Below are 22,717 nucleotides of genomic sequence, written 5' to 3' on the forward strand. Positions count from 1 at the left end.
GAAGCTTAAAAAAAAGCTGGTGGCAACAACTCATGGCCTAAATGGCGCAAATCACCTTAGGTGCAATGCAACAGCACACAATGGGCAAATCTTTATATGTACACAGTGTAGAAGGGGTTGATGGTCATGCATTCACATAGTCAATCACACATGCAGTGTGGCCTAGTGGATACAGCACGGATGGATGGATTCTCATCCCTGCTCCTCCACTTGTCTGCTGTGTGACCTTGGGCAAGTCACTTCACTTCTCTGGGCCTCAGTTATCTGTGAAATGGGGATTAAGACTGTGAACCCTATGTGGGACAGGGACTGTGTCCAACCCTATTTCTTTGTAACTACCCCACTTAGAACAGTACCTGTCACATAATAAAGTGCTTAACAAATACCACAATTATTTTTATTATTATTATTATTATCATAATGTGCCCATTTGTCACTGCATAGGCATCTAAAGGAAAGCTGAGGAGACCCCTGTTTGTGAATGTAACAAACAGCAAAGTGGATTGGTTTGAGTTTCTTCCTAAATTCACCCCAGCCACCTTCAGGTCTCCCCGTCCTCCCGCTCTCCACACCCCCCCCCCCCCCCGCCTTACCTCCTTCCCTTCCCCACAGCACCTGTATATATGTATATATGTTTGTACGTACTTATTACTTTATTTATTTATTTTACTTGTACGTATTCTATTTATTTTATTTTGTTAACATGTTTGGTTTTGTTCTCTGTCTCCCCCTTCTAGACTGTGAGCCCACTGTTGGGTAGGGACCGTCTCTATATGTTGCCAACCTGTACTTCCCAAGCGCTTAGTACAGTGCTCTGCACACAGTAAGTGCTCAATAAATACGACTGAATGAATGAATGAGCAATTAAATGGCAGTAGTTGGGACAAGGAGGGAGAAGGAAAGAATCTGGAGAATTGACAAACCAGATCATCAGCGCTGAAAAACATAGAGGGGACTGTATTATTTTTATTATTGAGTAGGTGTACACAATTTTGCATGCGCTGTGCTAAAGGACTTATAAAAAGAAAAGACATTCAAAGGTAGGTCTGCAGTAAAAAAGGGGAATGCACATCAGTGGCTTCTTAGGGTCATGAAGAACTCTTGTCTTGTCTTATGCCAACGAGTTGTGTCCGACCGATAGCGATGCCATGGGTACATCTCTCCCAGAACACCACGCTCTCCATCTGCAATCGTTCTGGTAGTGTATCCATAGCGTATTCTTGGTAAAAATACGGAAGCGGTTTACCATTGCCGCCTTCCATGCAGTCTCTGCCCTCGACTCTCTCCCATGACACTGCTGCCCAGCACGGGTGAGTTTTGACTTGTAGCAGATTGCCTTCCATTCCCTAGCCACTGGCTAAGCTAGGAACGGAATGAGTAGGCCTCTGCTTGACTCTCCCTCCCATAGCCGAGGCCGGTAGAGGCCTGGAAACTCTCCAGGTGCAATCCTGAGTAGGGGAAGAACTCTAGGGGTCTTTTATCTAGTGTTTTCTGGTTTCTCCTGTTGCAGTTTTCCTCCAGGCAGTTCCCCCATGACTTAATTCAAGGTATTTGCTGGAAACTTCTAGGACAAACTAATTAAGAGTAACAGGTGACTCATCATCTACTTTATCTACTTTCTGACTGTCCAAGTTTGCAAGTTCAACTAACGATCCTTCTCCATGATCTGCCCTAAAGGAGTTGGAAGGAATCCATGGAGATCTAAAATTTAATTTAATTTAATTTGATTTGATTTAATCTATCTATTCCATTTCTTCCAACAAGTATAATAATTGCTAACAAACAACGTTAAATAAGAATTCTGGGTACACCTGGACATACACCGTTCTGGCCATGCCTCACTGAATATTATATTGAAATTATATATGATAAATTATTCATCTGTAATATATTATTATATAATTTAAAATAATAATATTGTGATGTGATGATATTAAATTTAAATTATTTATGATAAATTATTTATATTAATGACATCTGTCTCCCTCTCTAGACTGTAAACTTATTGTGGGCGGGGAACATGTCTATGAATGTATTGTACTCTCCCAAGCACTTAGTACAGTGCTCTGCACAGTAACATGGCCTAGTGGATAGAGTACAGGCAAGAGAGTCAAGAGGTCATGGGTTCAAATGCCGCCTCCGCCACTGGTCTGCCATGTGACCTTGGGCACATCACTTTGCTTCTCTGTGCCTCGATTAATAATCATCATCATAATAATAAATCACTGTGGTATTTATTAAGCACTTACTATGTGTCAGGCACTGTACTAAGCACTGGGGTGGCTACAAGCAAATCAGGTTGGACACAGTCCCTGTCCCAGATGAGGTAACTAAGGCACAGGAAAGTGAAGTGACTTGCCCAAGGTCACACAGCAGACAAGTGGTGGAGTCAGGATTAGAACCCACAATCTTCTGACTCCCAGACTTGTGCTCTATCCACTATGCCATACCTCATCTGTAAAATGGGGATTAAGACTGTGAGCCTGATGTGGGACAGGGGCTGTGTCCAACTCGATTTACTTGTATTTCCCCAGCTCCAGTGCTTAGTACAGTGCCTGGCATGTAGTAAGCACCTAACAAATACCACAATTCTTATTATTATAGTAAGTGCCCAACAAATACCACTGATTCATTGATTGCTTCACTGACTGAATAGTTTTCTTGGAGCCCCACCGATTTCCCAGGCAAAACCTAAAAAGAAACTGTTGGAAAATCACCCAAGTTGGATAGATTGACCATCAAGCCAACATCCAGTCACACTGATCCCTCTAACCACAATCCATGAACATTTTCCCAACATGACCCAAGCTCCTCTTACCCCCTACCTCCCAGCTTCTTCCTTTGAAGGCGGTTAGGTTCTCTGTTATCACTCCAGGGACTTTAAACTTTAAATGACCAATATAGGGCAGCTGGAAAAAAAAGTCAGAAGATAAACATTGCTCTGTGCTCTGTCTCCACCGCCTAAAGCCAAGGGAAGGGCTGAATCACTAACCAACTAATTCAGGAAGAACAGTTAAACAGCCTGCATTTTTAGAGTCGGTTTTAAAGAGTGAATCAGAATTGAGAATATGACATATACAATATTACTTAGCATTAATGTTATATAATATTATCTATACTATTTATATTTATATGTGCATCTCCTTAGAGAAGCAGCATGGCTTAGTGGATAGAGCATGGCCCTGGGAGTCAGACGGTCATGGGTTCTAATCCCGGCTCTGCCACATGTCTGCTGTTTGACCTTGGGCAAGGTACTTCACTTCTCTGTGCCTCAGTAACCTCATCTTCAAAATGAGGATTAAGAGTGTGAGCTCTATGTGGGGCAGGGACTGTGTCCAACCTGACTACCTTTCATCTACTCCAGTGGTTAGAACAGTGCTTGGCACATAGTAAATGCTTAACAAGTGCCATAATTACTATTGTCATTATTATTAGAATGCAGAACCACCAGTTAAATAAAAAATTCTCATAGTAATAATAATCATAATCTCCCTTCAAGGAAATAGAAATATATAAAACTCTGAACGAAAGGTAGTAGTTAGTTGAGAACATAGACAAGACAGGGTGGCTTCAGTTGGGGAGCAAAGTTCAAAATGATCTGTAATTGCTTAGAGCTGTATTTTTTCTAGATTCCTGTTTTGTCCACATCTAGTTCTGTATCTAGAAGCAGCGTGGCTCCGTGGAAAGAGCGTGGGCTTTGGAGTCAGAGGTCATGGGTTCACATCTTGGCTCCACCAATTGTCAGCTGTGTGACTTTGGACAAGTCACTTCACTTCTCTGGGCCTCAGTTACCTCATCTGTAAAATGGGGATTAAGACTGTGAGCCCCACATGGGACAACCTGATCACCTTGTAACCTCCCCAGCGCTTAGAACAGTGCTTTGCACATAGTAAGCACTTAATGAATGCCATTATTATTATTGTTATTATTATTATTATTATATGTGACCTTGCGGAGTTGCTTGACCTCATGGTTTTCAGTCATAAAATGTTGCTGGCCACCAGGCTGTTTTGCAGTGCTGTTAGATCAATGGCATTTTTTGAGCACTTACTGTGTGCAGAGCACTGTACTGAGCGCTTGGGAGACTACAATATAACAGAGTTGGTAGACATGTTCCCTGCTCACAATGAACTTCTAGTCCAGAGGATAGTTGAGAGTTTTGTTGTAAAGGTCTGTATGGGCCTTAGATGAAGGGCCTCTCAAAGTGAGAAGATGTATTCTTCCTAACCTTAAAACATAAAGGTTTATCATTATTACTATTATTTATAATTATAATTTTTATTATTATTAAGAATCAGCGTGGCCGAACAGAAAGAGCACGGGCTTTGGGGTGGGGGGGTGGGGGGATGTCAGAGGACCTGGGTTCTAATCCCGGCATCATCAAGTGTCTGCTGTGTAACCGTGTGCAAGTCACTTCACTTCTCCGTGTCTCAATTCCCTCATTTGCAAAAATGGGGAATCAATTCTCCCTCACACTTAGTCCGTGAACTCCATTATCTTGTATCTACCCCAGGACTTAGTACAGTTCTTGACACATAATCCGTGCTTAACAAATACCACTATAATTGCTATTAATGGTGATGATGATAATAATGATAATTAAGACTAGTAGAGGGGAGGGTGATAGCTTACAGATTTCTGCTTAAAATTTTTTCCTCTGATATGTTTTCTTCTTTTCTACTCCTTCCTGCCCTTTGCCAGCTCTCAAATTCTATTTAAGATCTGGATTCAGGTGTGAACAGGTATTGTAAATTTCTTGATGGAATCATTGATCTGTCTCACTCTCTGCCTCCACTGTTCTCTTGTTGACCTTTGACTTAATGGATTCTTTTGCAAGTCTCCCACACCTTTAGATCCTATCCACAGACCCTCGTGTGGCCTTGAGAGAGTCTATCTTCTTAGTTGGCAGCATTTAATTTCTTAAATTGAGCACTGGACAAGACAGATTTGACCAAGAGCGTGTGGTTGCCATGGCATTCAAACATCAGCGCTAGGGAATGACATGAGCACCTTTCCCACAAAAAGGGAAAACTTGAAAACTGACTGGGGGAACATTTTCCTTCTAGATACTGACAATGTAAAGTGTATTTTATTTCAGTGATGGAATTGATTTCTTTCTGGTTTGTTTTCGGTGATGTTAAACTTGATCTAGTTTATATATTTTCATTGAATTCTTCAATAATTTTCTTATTGCTACCACAAGTAGGCTCATATTGGCTTTCTGTCACCTCTGGGGGTGAGACGGTTGTTTTCTGGGCGAGGTAGGAAAGATTATACTGTAGCGATTCAATCTAGCCAACTGGCAAGCGCACTTTGAATTAATCAGATTGATTCTTCCCGTTTTCCCCAAGAAATGCCTGTATCTTAGTGTCACTTAATGGGGGTGTCCAGAGATGTGTATATAGTTTGTGAGCTTAACAGCCCCTCTCAGGATGGCACCTGGAGAGTTTCCAATACTCTTACCAGTCTAGGCTATGGGAGGGAGAGTCAAGCTTGGGCAGTGGGTAGCAAGGGGAAGGCAATCTGCTACAAGTCAAAACTCACCTGTGCTGGGCAGCAGCAGCATGGGAGAGAGTCGAGGTTGGAGACTCAAGTTTACTGCGCAGAAGGAGGCAATGGTAAACCATTTCTGTAATTTTACCAAGAAAACTATGGATACAGTACCATAATGATTGCAGATGGACAGTGGGGTGTTCTGGGAGAGATGTGCCCATGGAGTCACTTGGGGTTGGTGACGACTCAGCAGCATTAAGACAAGAACTTAACAGAAAGACAAGAATTAAAAAGAGAACACGCTGATTTTCAAGGTGGCAAAGTGTGCCACTGTCTCACTGTACCTCAATTTCACCTACCTTGCCACCGACCCCTAGCCCACATCCTGCCTCTGGCCTGGCACGCCATCCCTCCTCAAATCCGACAGATAATAATTATAATAATTATGGTATTTGTTAAGCGCTTACTATGTGCAAAGCACTGTTCTAAGCGCTGGGGAGGTTACAAGTTGATTAGGCTGTCCCACGGGGGCTCACGGTTTTAATCCCCATTTTACAGATGAGGCAACTGAGGCACAGAGAAGTTAAGTGACCTGCCCAAAGTCACACAGCTGACAAGTGGTAGAGCCGGGATTTGAACCCATGACCTCTGACTCCAAAGCCTGTGCTCTTTCCACTGAGCCACGCTGATTACTCTCCCCCACTCCAAAGCCTTACTGAATCAATCAATCGTATTTATTGAGCGCTTACTATGTGCAGAGCACTGTACTAAGCGCTTGGGAAGTACAAATTGGCAACATATAGAGACAGTCCCTACCCAACAGTGGGCTTACAGTCTAAAAGACACATCTTCTCCAAGAGACCTTCTCAGACTCCCCCTTTTCTCTTCTCCCACTCCCTTCTTTGTCGCCCTGACTTGCTCCCTTTGTTCTTCCCCCCTCCCAGCCCCACAGCACTTATGTACATATCTGCCATTTATTTTTTGTAACGATGTCTGTCTCCCCACTCTAGACTGAAAGCTCATTGTGGGTAGGGAATGTGTCTGTTTATTGTTTTATTGTATTTTCCCAATTGCTTAGTACAGTGTTCTGCACACAGTAAGCACTCAATAAACATGATTGAATGAATGAATGAATGAAAGTTGACTCTGGAAATGCAGAAATAACTATTTTCTTTTCTTCCAGTATGTTGAGACCCTTGTTATTAGCTGAGGAATCAACAGTTTAGAAGCTGGTAAAGCAAAATGATCATTATCACAATGTCTTTACACCATACTGTGCCTTTCTAATATTAGACTGTGGAGGTGCAATTAATTATGGCATTTATTAAGCACTTACTAGGCGCACTGTAATAAGCACTGGGGTAGATACAAGATACCCAGGACCCACGTGGGGCTCACAGTCTAAGTAGGAGAGAGGACAGGCATTAAATCCCCATTTTGCAGATGAGGGAACTGAGGCACAGAAAAATGAAGTGACTTGCCCAGGGTCACACAACAGGCAAGTGGTAGAGCTGGGATTAGAACACAGGTCCTCAGGCTCCCAGGCCTGTGTTCTTTCCATTAGGCCACACTACTTCTTAATTCATTCATTCATTCAATCGTATTTATTGAGTGCTTACTGTGTGCAGAGCATTGTACTAAGCGCTTGGGAAGTACAAGTTGGCAACATATAGAGATGGTCCCTACCCAACAGTGGGCTCACAGTCTAGAAGCAGGCTCACAGTCTAGAAATAATAATAATAATAATGATAATTTTTAATAATGATAAACCTTTCCACATACATCCAATGCCATAGTGCTTCTCAATTAGTACATGAATGTGGAATAAAACCTCCAGTCTTCTGTTTACTCCAGAGAGACAGTTACCAGGCAAAGTCCTATATGTTTTCACAGTGAATTGGGCGGCATTCTGCAGCACTTCACACCTACACAGTGGGTAGCATTTTCATCTTCCTTTTTTTCTTCCGTCAAAGACCTAAGATAAGGAAAAGCAAAGTGCAGATTAACTGCCATTTGCCGCCTTTCCTGATACTGTGCACTTTGTCCAACTCCAGGGACTAGGTTAGAAAAGACTCTTGCACAGGAATCCATGGGGAATCAGGGTGAACAGCAGCAAATCGACCATCTCCATCCTATTTCTGGGAAGACCTGATGAGTTCACATGACCTCAGTGGGCACTTGGGCATTTACTCAGTGCCTGTGAGCAATTTATGCTATTTTGGGAGGGGTAAGAGGGATTAGGGGGAGAGAAACTATTTGGGTAAGACTCCTTATTTTAGTGAAGCCCCTCCTTCTTTCTCAATGCTATTTGCTAAGTGCTTAGTAGGTACCAAACACCGTTCGAAGAGCTGGGGTAAGTACAAGTTAATTAGGTTGGACACAGTCCCTGTCCCACATGGGGCTCACTGTCTAGGTAGGAGAGACACTCCTCCAAACACTCTGTCCTCTGAAAAACTTGCACTGGGGTGAGAAAGCACTGTTGGAGAGACAGAAAAGGAAAGAAAGACAAATCAACCGCAAGGCATTCTCATAGGGAGTTTTTGGGGGCTCCTCTTGACTGTAAGCCCACTGTGGGAAGCGAATATGTCTACCAACTCTTTTATGGTGTACTCTCCTAATTGCTTAGTACAGTACACTGCACACAGCAAGTGCTCTTCTAGACTGTGAGTCCATTGTTGGGTAAGGACCATCTCTATATGTTGCCAATTTGTACTTCCCAAGCACTTAGTACAGTGCTCTGCACACAGTAAGCACTCAATAAATACGATTGAGTGAAGTGCTCAATAAATATGATTGATTGCTCCCCCCCCCCCCCCAAATCTATACCAGTGCTACCAATTCCATCTGTCCATCTACTGATAGCAACTTGACTTTTTCAACTTGCTGGATGAAACAAATGTAGCATTTAGAATCTCTGAATCAGATGCCCAGGTGTGAAATGGCCGTCAGCTTCATCTAGATCCAATCTGTGGGAACAGCGCATGAAAATGGTCACAATAACTGGCTAGTCCCTTCAGATGACCACCTGTATTTTCTAAACCTCTCAATAAGGGAGCTTTGGCAACTTCCCTACGTAAACTGTCCCTTCCTTAAACTGGCCTGACTGCTGATTTAGATTTGTTATCTGAATGGTATACTTTCTTTTTGGCTTCCCTGAGCCTTGCTCCACCTATATTTAACGAATGTTTCCTTCCTTTTCATTTTGGTCATGAAGGACATATTCATTCATTCATTCATTTGTATTTATTGAGCGCTTACTGTGTGCAGAGCACTGTACTAAGCACTTGGGAAGTACAAATCAGCAACATATAGAGATGGTCCCTACCCAACAATGGGCTCACAGTCTAGAAGGGGGAGACAGACGACAAAACAAAACATGTAGAAAGATGTCAAAATCATCAGAACAAATAGAATTATAGCTCTATGCACAATGTAAACAAAATAAAAAGAATAGTAAATATGTACAAGAAAATAAATAGAGTAATAAATCTGTACAAATATATACAAGTGCTGTGGTGGGGGGAAGGAGGTAGGGTAGGGGGGATGGGGAGGAGGCGTGGAAAAAGGGAGCTCAGTCTGGGAAGGCCTCCTGGAGGAGGTGAGCTCTCAGTAGGGCTTTGAAGGGAGGAAGAGAGCTAGCATGGCAGACGTGCAGAGGGAGGGCATTCCAGGCCAGGGGGAGGACGTGGGCTGGGGGTGGAAGGCGGGACAGGTGAGGACGAGGCACAGTGAGGAGGTTAGTGGCAGATAAATGGAGGGTCCGGGCTGGGCTGGAGAAGGAGAGAAGGGAGGTGAGGTAGGAGGGTACAAGGGGATGGACAGCCTTGAAGCCGAGTGAGGAGTTTTTGCTTGATTCATAGGTTACATATGTCAACGACTTCTCTGATTTTAAATAAAACTGCTGCTACGTTTGAACCTTATAACTGGAAATTACCAGACTGAAACCTTTCATTCTCCTACAACTGTACCAAACACACACACTTGGACAGTTTGTTCTAAACCCTGCATTTACACATTCAACACTTTGGCTCCTCGGGGATGAATTTCCATGTACCGTAATCTGTACCCGAGTTCTAGTGTACTGGCCCGAAGAGTTTAATAATAAATAATAATAATAATAATGGCATTTATTAAGCGCTTACTATGTGCAAAGAACTGTTCATCCCTTTAACAGTTTAAGGGATGAAAAATGGGGTATGGGTGAGGAGTAACTTTCTTAGAAATTTACAAGAGGTGTAGGGGATGAGGTGTAGAGGAGAGGTTCTGTCACCCTCAGGTTCATTTGTCTGCTGTGTGACCTTGGGAAAGTCACTTAACTTCCCTGTGCCTCAGTTACCTTAATTGTAAAATGGGGATGAAGACTTGAGCCCCGTGTAATAATAATTGTCATATTTGTTAAGTGCTTACTATGTGTCAGGCACTGTACAAAGCGCTGGGATAAAGATGAAGTTGTCAGGTTGGGCACGGTACCTGTCTCTTACGGGGCTCACAATCTGAATAATGTGGGATGGGTACTGTGTCCAACCTACCCCAGCGCTTACTACAGTGCCTGGCATATAGTGAGTGCTAACAAAGACCACAGGAAAAGTTCTCTCTGACCTACATACTGCTAGATGGCCAGCTGTCTGGATTGATCACAGACAATACAGCTGCTCTGTCCCCTCCATGCTGCAGAATTGGCACCAATTGCTTTTCTATCTGGTATTTTAATTTTTAGGAGCCAACCTCCCTACCTCGTGGCCCCTGAGGCCAGGTTCTGCGCTCGGGTGGTGGTGTCCAAGTTCACAAGAATGTAGGAAGGTTCTAGAGCAATTGAGAGGGTTAGGGGAACCCTGGAAAGTTGCTCCACGATAGGTCCTATTTGGGGCAAGTGTCAGCAAAATGGCAGCCAGGTGACATCATCACACCACACCACAGGTTGGTGTAGTATGCAGGCTGACAAATTTATACATTCATTCAATCAATCATATTTGAGTGCTTACTGTATGCAGAGCACTGTACTGAGCACTTGTGAAAATACAATTCACCAGTAAACAGTGACATTCCCTGACCACGATGAGCTTACACACTGGTGCCAAATGTGTCTTGGAGTCTAGTTTTTTGGGGTGTTGTCAGTGGCCTCCCTTCACACTCCTATCCTTCAATTCCTGACTTCCACAGTGACATATGATTTGGACATTCATTCATTCATTCATATTTATTGAGCACTTACTGTGTGCAGAGCACTGTACTAAGCGCTTGGAAAGTACAATTCAGCAATAAAGAGAGACAATCTCTGCCCACACCAGGCTTACAGTCTAGATCTACATCTACATCTCTAGACGTAGGGCTCTAAATCTAGATTGTAAACTCACTGAGGACAAGGAACATGTTTACCGACTATGCTATACTGTTATATTGTACTCTCCCAAGCGCTTAGTACAGTGCTCTGCACAAAGTGCTTGATAAGTATGACTGATCAGGGTATGAGGGTGAATAATAATAACAATAATAAATAATAATGTCTCACCCTCTGGACTGTAAGCTGTCTGTGGGCAGAAAACGTATCTACCAAATCTGTTATAGTGTACTGTCCTTAGTGCTTAGTACAGTGCCTTGCACATAGTAAGTGCTCAATTAACATGAATAATTGATTGATCTATTAATAATGATGATGGTATTTGTTAAACACTTACTATGTGCCAAGCATTGGTGTAGATATCAGATAATTAGGTCAGACTATGTTACCCATGGATTCATAATCTAAAGAGGAGGGAGAAGAGATATTGAATCCCCATTTTCCAAGACAAATGACAACGTAGCCTAGTGGAGAGAGCACAGGCCTGGAAGTCCCTGGGAGAAGGACCCGGGTTCTAATTCGGCTCTGCCACTTGTCTCCTCTGTGACCTTGGAAGACAGTGAGCCCCATTTTGGACATGGATTATGTCCAACTTGATTAGCTTGAATCTACCCCAGTGATTAGTACAGTGCCTGGTATATAGTAAGCTCTTAACAAATACCATAAAATAAAATACAAAAGAAGTCGGGATTAGAACCCAGATCCCCGACACCCAGGCCCATGGTCTTCCCACTAGGCTCTCCCGCTTCTTGCTGCTTTTTGGTGAAGCCAAAGAGTCAGAAAATAGGGCTGAGGCCTAAAAAGGGAGAAACACCTGGGGATCAACCAGCGGCAGGGACCATTTGGGGGATCCTTCAAGGTTTGGGTGACAGTTCCTTGTGGGCAGGAGCTTGAAACAGCTGTGTGAAATTTCCAGAGTGCCAGAAGAGCAAGTTCTAGAACCCGGGGCAAGATAGGCAATTGAAGTGTTCATGTTCAGAGAATGCTCTGAAAGGATACTGAGCCTAAAGAGTTTTCTATTTCACTTCTCTGAAGTTTCAGGACAAGATTACTAGAAAAGAGAGTGGAATTACAAACTAAATAAGGGAGTTGAAGTAGCACAGCCTACGGGCCTAAGCCAAGATTTGAAATTTAAAAGGTCTCCTTCTTCCTGCAGAGAGGTGGGCTAACTAGTCAGCGCTGGGGAGGCCTATTTTCCTTCCTGAGCATTTCCTTTTTCTAACTATAAAAAAATGGAAGAACCATGCTGATTCATCTCACAAGATTGTTGTGAGAAATGATTAATAAACTTCTCAGAGAACTTTATAAAGTGATATATATATTCAGTAAGTCAATTGTATTTATTGTGTGTACTGCAAAGCACCGTACTAAATGCTTGGGAGAGTACAATGTAACAATATAAGAGACAAATTCCCTGCCCACAGCAAGATTCCAGAATAGAGGGGGAGACAGACATTAATATACACAATATAAATACATTAATTAAAGATATATACATAAGTGCTATGGAGCTGGGAGGGGGGAATCAATAAATGGAGCAAGTCAGGGAGATGCAGAAGGAAGTGGGAGAAAGGGAAAAGAAGGCTTAGTCAGGGAAGGCCTCTTGGAGGAGTTGTGTCTTCTATAAGGCAAGTGTGGGAGAGTAGTTGTCTGTTGGATATGAGAAGGAAGGGCATTCCAAGCCAGAGGCAGAATGTGGGTGAGAGATCAGTGGTGAGATAGACAAGATTGAAGTACAGTTAGAAGGTCAGCATTAGAAAGAGTGAAGTGTGAGGGCTGCGTGTAGTAGGAGAGGAGTGAGGTGAGGTTGATTGAGTGCTTTAAAGACAGTGGTGAGGAGTTTCTGTTTGATGCAGAGGTGGATGGGAAACCACTGGAGGTTCATGAGGAATGGGGAAACATGGCCTGAATGCTTTTGTAGAAAAATGAACCGGACAGCAGAGTGAACTACAAACTGGAGTGGGGAGAGACCAGAAGTTGGGAGGTCAGCGAGGAGGCTGATACAGAAATCAAGGAGGAATAGGAAAAGTGGTTGAATTCGTGTGATAGCAGTTTGGATGGTGAGGAAAGGGCAGATTTTAGCAAGGTTGTGTAGGTTGAACCGGGAGGATTTAGTGATAGATTGAATATGCGGTTTGAATGAGAAAGGTGAGTTAAGAGTAATGCCAAGGTTATGGGCTTGTGCAGTAAAAAGGATGGTGGTGCCATCTACAGTGATGGGAAAGTCAGTGGGTATATATATATAGAGAGAGATATAGATAAATATCTATATATCTATATATATGTATATACACATTTGACATTGTAATAAGGAACCTTGAGCAGGTTGGATAGAGCAAGGGCCTGGGGGTCAGAAGGAGCTGAGTTCTAATTGAGCCTCTGCCACTTAGCTGTGTGACCTTGGGCAAGTCACTTAACTTTCTGGTGCTTCAGTTACCTCATCTGTAAAATGGGAATTTATTTATTCATTCATTCATTCAATCATATTTATTGAGCACTTTCTGTGTGCAGAGGACTATACTAAGCACTTGGTAAGTACAATAAAGCAATAAAGAGAGACAATCCTTGCCCACAATGGCCTTACAGTCTAGAGGGGGTAGACAGACATCAAAACAAGTAAACAGGCATCAATATAAATGAATAGGATTATAGATATATACACATATACTTAAGTGCTTTGGAGCAGGAAGAGGGGGGAAAGAGCAAGAGGAGTGAGCTGAGGTGATGTGGAAGGGAAGGGGAGCTGAGGAAAAGGGGGCTTAGTCTGGGAAGGCTTCTTGGAGGAGGTTAGCCTTCAGTAGGTTTTTGAAGGCTAGAAGAGTGATTGTTTGGCGGATTTGAGGAGGGAGGGTGTTCCAGGCCAGAGGTAGGACGTGGGCGAGACAGGCAAGATTGAGGCCCAGGGAGAAGGTTAGCACCAGAGAAGCGCAGTGTGCGGGCTAGGCTGTAGAAGGAGAGAAGGGTGGTGAGGTAAGAAGGGGCAAGGTGATGGAGAAAGGAGTTTTTGTTGGATACAGAGGTGGATAGGTAACCAATGGAGATTTTTGAGGAGGGGCTGACATGCCCTGAAAATTTCTGTAGAAAGTTAATCCGGGCAGCAGAGTAAACTATGGACTGAAATGGAGAGAGGCGGGAGGTTGGGAGGTCAGAAAGGAGGCTGATGCAGTAATCCAGTTGGGATAGGATGAGTGATTATTTGGATGGAGAGGAAAGGGCGCATCTTGGTGCTGTTGTGAAGGTGAGACTGGCAGGTTTTGGTGACGGATTGGATATGTGGGGTGAATGAGGGAGCGGAGTCAAGGATGACATCAAGGTTGTGGGGTTTAAGACTGGAAGCCTCATGTGGGACATGGACTGTGTCCAATCTAATTAGCTTGCAGCTACTTCAGCGCTTAGTACAGTGCCTGTCTCATAGTAAGTGCTTAACAAATGCCATTAATTTAAAAAAAAAACTTGTAATTTTGTTTATTGGCTCTTGAAGGCAAACCACCAACTATGAAGCACCTTATAAACCAGTGCCAAAATTGGGATGTAGAAACATCACCAGGCTAAGGAATCTGAGCCTTTCTTAAAAGACTGTTTGATCTTCAGTAGCCTTTCTCCCTCACACGCCTTTTGATTGCTTGGTACTTGACTGTGAACCTAATTTACAATTCATGAGCAAAGAGGGGACAAAGGAATGCCCCCAAACTTGTTTGGACTTGGTTTAGGTCAGCCAGGAAAGTGACTTCATCTGGGCATAGAGAACCGTTAACTCCTTGAGGGTGGTCAGGAAGGAATGCCTGGGTTTACATAAAACAATGAGACCATTAGGAAGCTTTCAACCATGAAATTTTGCATTTTAAAAATTGCTGCTGCCCTCTAGTCAAAAAGGAAATATTCAGTGGAAAACAAAAATGCATAATATCTTTTCAAATCTGTTTTTTAACAACATGAATGATCCATTATTTGACCAGAGAAATTGTTAATGAGCAAATTGCCCAGCAGGCTGAAAGGGAGGATTGGGAGATTCATTCAATCATATTTACTGAGAGCTTACTGTGTGCAGAGCACTGTACTAAGCTCTTGGGAGAGTACAATACAACAATAAACAGACACATTCCCTGCCCACAACCAGATGGAGTTGGGAAGAGGTCTTGGAGGCCTTGGAAAGGTGGCTCTCCACCATTTCCAGACTGATTTGAAGGGAGCTCCAGAAGGAAAGTTCTGGAGCCCTCCTCTCTCCTATAGGTCCAGACACAGGGTCATTCATTCATTCGTTCATTCAATTGTATTTATTGAGTGCTTACAATGTGCAGAGTACTGTACTAAGCGCTCGGGAGAGAACAATCTGAAAATAAGCAGACACATTACCTGCCCACAGTGAGCTTACAGTCTAGAGGGGGAGTCAGATATGAATATAGATAAATCAATCAATAAATTGCAGATAACTCCATAAGTGCTGCGGGGCTGGGAGGGGGGATGAACTAAGGGTCATTTTCCCTTTAGTATTTCCCCCATATTCCTCCCCGCAAAAAGCAGTGTGGACTAGTGAATAGAGCACAAGCCTGGGAGTCAGAAGGACCCACATTCTAATCCCGGCTCTGCCACTTGTCTGCTGTGTGACCTTGGGCAAGTCATTTCTCTTCTCTGTGCCTCAGTTACCTCATCTGTATAATGGGGATTAAGATTGTGAGGCCTATTTGAGACCGGATCTGTGTGGAACCCGATTAGCTTGTATCCAACTCAGTGCTTGGTTCAGAGCCTGGCACATAGTAAGTGCTCAACAAATACCATTAAAAACAAAGCAAAACACTACCAAAGGTCCTTTCTTCCTAATAAGGTCCTATGTAAGTGGGGAGAAAGGAGAGCAGGAAGAGAAGGACTGATGATGAGAGAGCCTGCAAGGTTCCAATTGGTAGGGCCCTCTCCATCTTGTCTCCTCTCCATTCCTAGTCTGCCTCAGTCAAGGTACAAGATAAACAAAACTTAAACCCTTCCTGTTTGGGGCTTTGTTCCGAGGTTACCCTGGGGTACTGGCCATCTCAAGGTCAAATGCTATCTCGTGACCACCTGAGCCGGCAGGCAGAACTTGTTAGTGAGGGTGGGAAACCGGCCCCCACGACCAAATCTGCTAGATTGACAGCCCAAGCCGGGAATACAGAAGGTGTCCCTCGCCCCCGTGCCAATCAAATTAGGTATGGAGGAGGTGGGAGGGCAGAGATTGGGTAGACTGAGGCCGGAAGCTGGAATGGCCTAGGAGCACAGGTGATAAATACCTGTCGCCTCTGACCTTTGGGGCCAGAACACCGAGACACGCAGCAGCATCAGGAGCTGCAGTGGCAGTGGCCCACGCGTCTTTCTCTTCCCAGAAGGTCAGATGCCCGCTCTGCAATCAGAACCAACACATTGAGGCAAGGGCTGTGGGACGGGTGAGTGTCTCATGGTTGGGACCCAGGTGCCCCGCTGCAGATGGGGATCATGAGTGGATTCCTCCCATGTAGGGAGAGCACACAGTGAGAGTGAGCTGCCCACCACATGTGCGGATAATGTAATGAATTCCTCCCATGTGGGAAAGTAAGTGGATTCTTCCCGAGTGGGAAGTGAACATGGGTGAGAGCTAGCCGCCTCACTCACGAGTGATTAATGTATGATTGTGTTCCTCCTGTTAGAGAAGCTCTAATATTGCTAATTGATTACATTCCTTCTGAAAGGGAAGTTCAATCCATTGCGCCTAAACAATTACATCATCATCATCATCAATCGTATTTATTGAGCACTTACTATGTGCAGAGCACTGTACTAAGCGCTTGGGAAGTACAAATTGGCAACATATAGAGACAGTCCCTACCCAACAGTGGGCTCACAGTCTAAAAGGGTGAAATTCAATTCGCCTTGCAGAATAAATTTTATATAAAACTCAGGCTTTCCGTCCCCGGCCTCTCTCTCTCTCACCTCACCAATTACTGAACGAACCAGTCCCTGGATGACAGGTGACAGGCTTCCAAAGAAGGGAGCTCTTAGCAAGTTGGGGTTCTCTCCTCCTTTCTTCAGGGTTTTAGGGACAGGTTTGTTAAGGGATTATTAACCCTTTTGGTCTCCAATTATTGTTATATCGTACCTTCCCAACATCATAGTCAGTGCTTTGCATACAGTAAGCACTCAATAAGTTCAATAAATGAATGGACAGGAGTAATTCCTGCCATCTGAAAATGAGAACCTGCCTCTGTCTTCTCTCTGTCAATCAATCAAAGCTTAGTACAGTGCCTGGCACATAGTAAGCGCTTAACAAATACCACAGTCATCATCATCATCATTGGGAAATCTCTCAGAGCTGGGGTTGATCTGCCCCTCTCCTCCCCACAGAGTTTCACTGGTTTCTAGAAGTCTGGAGGAACTAATTTATTAATTCGTTCATAAATTAGTATCATCATCATCATCAATAGTATTTATTGAGCGCTTACTGTGTGCAGAGCACTGTACTAAGCGCTTGGGAAGTACAAATTGGCAACATACAGAGACAGTCCCTACCCAACAGTGGGCTCACAGTCTAAAAGGGGGAGACAGAGAACAAAACCAAACATACTAACAAAATAAAATAAATAGATAAATAGATTAATAGTATTTATCTATTGAGTGCTTTCCTAGGACCACAGTGCTATACTAAGTGCTTGGATGTGCTCAATGGATTCCATGTATAACTCTCCAAGAGCCCATTCCCTAAGGCTACTGAAGCACTGTGGATGCCTTCAAGGCCCCCCAATCCTGTAGAGAGATCAGTGAAACACACGGAGACCTTGAGGAGCAGCATGACTTAGCAGATAGAGCCTGGGGCTGGGAGTCAGAAGGACCCTGATTCGAATCCTGCCTCTGCCACATGTCTGCTGTGTGACCTTGGGCAAGTCACTTCACTTCTCTGTGCCTCAGCTACCTCAACTGTAAAATGGGGATTAAGAGTGTGAGCCCCATGTGGAACAGGGACTGTGTCCAACCTGATGGACTTGTATCTACCCCAGTGTTTCGACAGTGCTTGGCACACAGTAAGAACTAAACAAGCACTATGATTATTATTATTATTATTGGTACATTACTGGTTTGTCCTAGAACCCCAGAAGTTTTCTGTAAATGAGAGTCACTCCATCCTGCATCAGAGAACCTTGGAAAGAACCTCCAGCCTCATCCACTGTTGGATTTTTGCAGCTGGGTATTACCACCAGCTTGACCAAAATACATTGACCTGATTTCTTAAACTTCCGGTTGGTTTCCTCTGTCTGTGTTGCCTACCTACTTCCTCATCAAGAAAGTTAGCTCCAGCTCAAACACCCTTAGTATGCTTTCTTATTCTTGCCCCTTCTTTTTTTTTAAATGGTATTTAGTGCCAGGCACTGTTCTAAGCTCTGGGGTAGATCAGGTTGGACACGGTACATGTCCCGCATGGGGTTCACAGTCTTGATCTCCATTTTACTGATGAGGTAACTGAGGAATCCCCTCTCAGGGTCACATCTGGAGAGTTTCCTGGGCTCTACCAGTCTCGGCTACAGGGTGGGGGTGTTGGGAGGGGAAGTTAGGCCGAGGCCTACCCACTCCATTCTTGGCTTGGCCAGTGGCTAGTGAATGGAGGACAATCTGCTACAAGTCAAGACTCACCCATGCTGGGCAACAGCAGCATGGGAGAGAGTCGAGGGTGGAGACTTGAGTTTACTGTGCGGAAGGAGGCAACGGTAAACCACCTCTGGATTTTTACCGAGAAAACTCTCTGGATCCACTACCAGAATGATTGCAGATGGAGAGTGGGGCGTTCTGGGAGAGATGTGTCTGTGGTATCGCTACCGGTCAGACATGACTCGATGACATCAGATAAAACAACTGAGGAACAGAGAAGTTGAATAACTTGCCCATGGTCATACAGCACACAAGTGGAGGAGTCGGGATAAGAATCCAGATCCTTCTGACTCCCTGGCTGGTGCTTTATCCATCATGCCATGTTGCTTCTCTTTTCTTCTAGTCAATCAATCAATCAGTGGTTTTTATTGAGCATATACTGAGTGCAGAGCACTATACTAAGAACTTGGGAAAATGCAATACAATAAAATTGGTAAATGTTATCTCTGACCACAAGCAGGTTACAGTCTACAAGGGGAGACAGGCATTAAAGTGAATTACAGAAAGGAGAGCTAGAATAATTAAGGATCTGTTCATAATTGCTCTGGTGCTGTGGGTGTGGTGAATATCAAATATTTAAGGGATATAGATTTGAGTGCATAGGAGATGCAGAGGGGAGGATGGGTGAGAGGAAAAAAGGGCTTAGTCATGGAAGGCCTTTTGGAGGAGATAGATGCAATTTTAATAAGGCTTTGAAGGTGGAAAGAGTGGTGGTCTTTCAGATGCGAAGAGGGAGGGAACTCTATGCCAGAGTAGAGGATTTGGAAAAGGGGCCAGGGGTGGGAGAGATGAGAAAGTAGGTTGGTGTTAGAAAAACAAAGTGTGCAGGTCAGGTTCTAGTTGGAGACCACAAGATAAGGTAGGAAGGGGAGGGTTGAAATAATACCTTCAAGCTGATGGAAAGAAGTTTCTGTTTGATGTGGAGGTGGGTGGGTACCGATTGGAGATTTGTGAGGTTGTAGGAGATATGGACTGAATAGTTTTAAAAAAAATGATCTGGGCAGTAGTGTGAATCAATTAATCAATCAATCAATCAATGGTATTTGTTTAGGGTTTGCTTTGTGCAGGGCACTGTATTAAGGGATTGGGAGAGTACATTACAACAGAGTTGGTTCACACATTCCCTGACCACAAGGAGCCTACAGCCTAGAGTGGGGTGTATGTACTGTATTATTATTATGGTATTTGTTAAGCGCTTACTAGGTGCCAGACACTTAACTGAGACCCAGAGAAGTGAATTGACTTGTTCAAGGTCACCCAGTAGACAAGTGACCAGTTGGTTCACACATTCCCTGACCACAAGGAGCCTACAGTCTGGCGGGGGGCGGGGGGGTATGGACTGTATTATTATTATGGTATTTGTTAAGCTCATACTATGTGCCAGGCACTTAACTGAGACCCAGAGAAGTAAAGTGACTTGTTCAAGGTCACCCAGTAGACACGTGACCCAGATAAGCGCTCGGGTGAATACAAGCAACTCAGGTTGGACACAGTCCCTGTCCCATGTGAGGCTCACAGTCTCAATCCCCATTTTACAGATGAGGTAACTGAGGTCTAGAAAGTGAAGTGACTTGCCCAAGGTCACACAGCAGACAACTGGCAGAGCTGGATTAGAACTCATGGGCTTCTGACTCTCAGGCCCAAGCTCTATCCATTATGCCTTGCTGCTAGAGGGGAAAGACTGGAGGCAGAGATACCAGTGAGGAGGCTGATGCAATAGTCAAGGAAGGATGTAATAAGAGCCTGGATCAGCATGGTAGCAGTTTGTTTGGAGAAGAGAGGGCAAATTCTAGAGATGTAGCGAAGGTAAAACCGACAGGATTTGGTGGCAGATTGAATATGTGGATCGAATGAGAGTGATGAGTCAAGGATAATGTCAAGGTAAGGACTTGTGGGACAGAGAGGATGGTGGTACTGTCTACAGGGATGGGAAATCTGGGGTAGGATAGGGTTTGGGTGGGAAGATGAGGAGTTCTGTGTTGGACATGTTAGGTTTGTGGTGTTGGAGGGACACCCAAGTAGATATGTCCTGAAGGCTGAAGGAAATGTGACACTGCAGAAAAGGAGAGAGGTCAGAGCTGGAGAGGTAGATTTGAGAATCATCTGTCTATGGTAGTAGTTGAAGCTGTGAGAGTACTACCAAGGAGAAAAGAGTCTTACTCCCTGCTCACCAACCCACTTCCTTCTCATTTTCCTCAAATCCCACCTCCTACAGAAAGCCTTCCCTGATTTCCTAAACAGTTCAAAGACATATTATTCACTTCCCTAAAACTGCACTTACACACAACTTTCCCTTGCCTCACAGTGTGCCTATAGGACAAGGAATCCTCTCCCTCTGTATATAGTCATGATAATACACTTCAGAAGCAGCATGGCATAGTGGATAGAGCCCGGGCCTGGGGGTCAGAAGGACCTGGATTTCTAATCCTGGCTCGGTCACTTGTCTGCTGGGTGACCATGGACAAGTCACTTCACTTCTCTGGGTCTCAGTTCCCTCATGTGTAAAACAGGGATGGAGACTGTAAGCTCCATGTGGGACCAGGACTTTGTCCAGCCAGATTTGTTGGTATCTACCCCAGTGCTTGATACAGTGCCTGGCACATAGTAAGTGCTTAACAGATACCACAATTATTATTATAATTACAAGTTATGTACAATGACTAACTGAAACATATCCCATGCAGTACCTGGAGGGGGCCAAATATTACCCCCCACGGAGTGGGGATAGCTAGATGCTGAAAGATTAACACCAATAGTAGACTCCAAAAAACCAATCAGTCGATTTATTTATTGAGCACTTACTAAGCTCTTAAGAGAGTACAATACAAAAGAATAGGTATAGACAATCCCTTCCCAAAAGGAACCCTATTCTCAGCTACAGTGGGCTAGCCAGTGGCCCCATTCTTAACCTAGTTGAGTGGTCCCTCAGAAGTGGGAACAAAATTCTTAGTCTCTCCCTCATATTTCCTTCTTTACCCTTTTCAAGAGATCTTCTGCTTGCTCTCTATATCACCTCCTTCTACCTCTGATCCTATTTCCTCTCATTTACTAAAATCACAGCTCCCACACTCCTCCCCTCCCTCACTGTTACCATCAATCTCTATTCTCTGATGGCTCCTTCCACTCAGTTTTCAAACACAGGAAAATGTCCCACAATTTTAAAAAGATCTGTCTCCGTCTCACAATTCCCCACACCTCTCGCCCCATCTCCCATCTCCCATGTCCTAGCCAAACTCCTGGAATAGATTATATGCATTTTGCTCCCTTAATTTCCTCTTCACCAATTCCAGGTCCACTACAGTCATGACACAGAAGCCGATACACTTTCTAAAGTCACCAACGATTTATCAGCCAAAGCCACAGGACTAACAGTGACAGTTGCTTCTGACTGTGCTGTTATTGGGGTTTCTCAGGCCTAAATCCCAAATCCCTACATCCCTGTCACTGCCACCAGCCTTCTACTAAAATCTGGGTATCTGCTTTTTTATGGTATTTGTTAACTGCTTACTATGTGCCAAGCACTGTACTAAGAATACATACAAGTTAATCAGGCAGGGCACAATCCATGTCCCAGATTGGGCTCACAGTGTTAATCCCCATTTTGCAGATGAGGTAACTGAGGCCCAGGGAAGTGAAGTGATTTTCCCAAGGTCAGAGAGCAGACATGTGACAGAGCCAGGATTAGAACCCAGATTCTTCTGACCCCCAGGCCCGTATTCTAAGAAGAAGAAGTTGTGACTTGCCCTAAATCACACAGCTGACGAAGTGGCAGAGTCGGGATTAGAACCCATGTCCTCTGACTCCCAAACCCTTGCTCTTTCTGCTAAGCCACTCTGCTTCTATAATTCTATTTATTTATATTGATGCCTGCTTACTCTGGACTGTAAACTCATTGTGGGCAGGGAATGTGCCTGTTTATTCTTGCATTGTACTCTCCCAAGCATTTAGTACAGTGCTCTGCACACTGTAAGCACACAATAAATGCAATTGAATGAATGGATGAATTAAGCCAAGCTTCTTCGGGTATCTCCCCGAAAGAGAAAGGGGTTACTGGGGATTAGTTTATCATCCCCTCCTGGGGTTAGCTGCAGGAAGCTCACGGAGAATGGATTGTCTCCCCAGCACCAAGAGCATCTCCTCTATTCCCTAATTCAGGCAGACACCAAGACCTGAGAGCTCAACAACGCTTCATAGATTTTAAATTCAATAACAGTGAAAACAATTCCAGTTCAAACCACCTTTCTC

At 44.0% G+C, this 22,717-nt stretch overlaps 1 non-coding gene across 1 annotated transcript; it reads right to left on the reverse strand.

Annotated features, from left to right (window-relative positions):
- Positions 1-1,320: 1,320 nt before the first annotated feature.
- On the reverse strand, positions 1,321-1,458 carry LOC119933845. Its single transcript, XR_005452714.1, has one exon. It is a non-coding gene; the product is annotated as a small nucleolar RNA SNORA7 (small nucleolar RNA).
- Between the last annotated feature and the right edge of the window lie 21,259 nt (positions 1,459-22,717).

This window comes from Tachyglossus aculeatus, chromosome 10, assembly GCF_015852505.1.
Source record: "Tachyglossus aculeatus isolate mTacAcu1 chromosome 10, mTacAcu1.pri, whole genome shotgun sequence".
Taxonomy (NCBI): domain Eukaryota; kingdom Metazoa; phylum Chordata; class Mammalia; order Monotremata; family Tachyglossidae; genus Tachyglossus; species Tachyglossus aculeatus.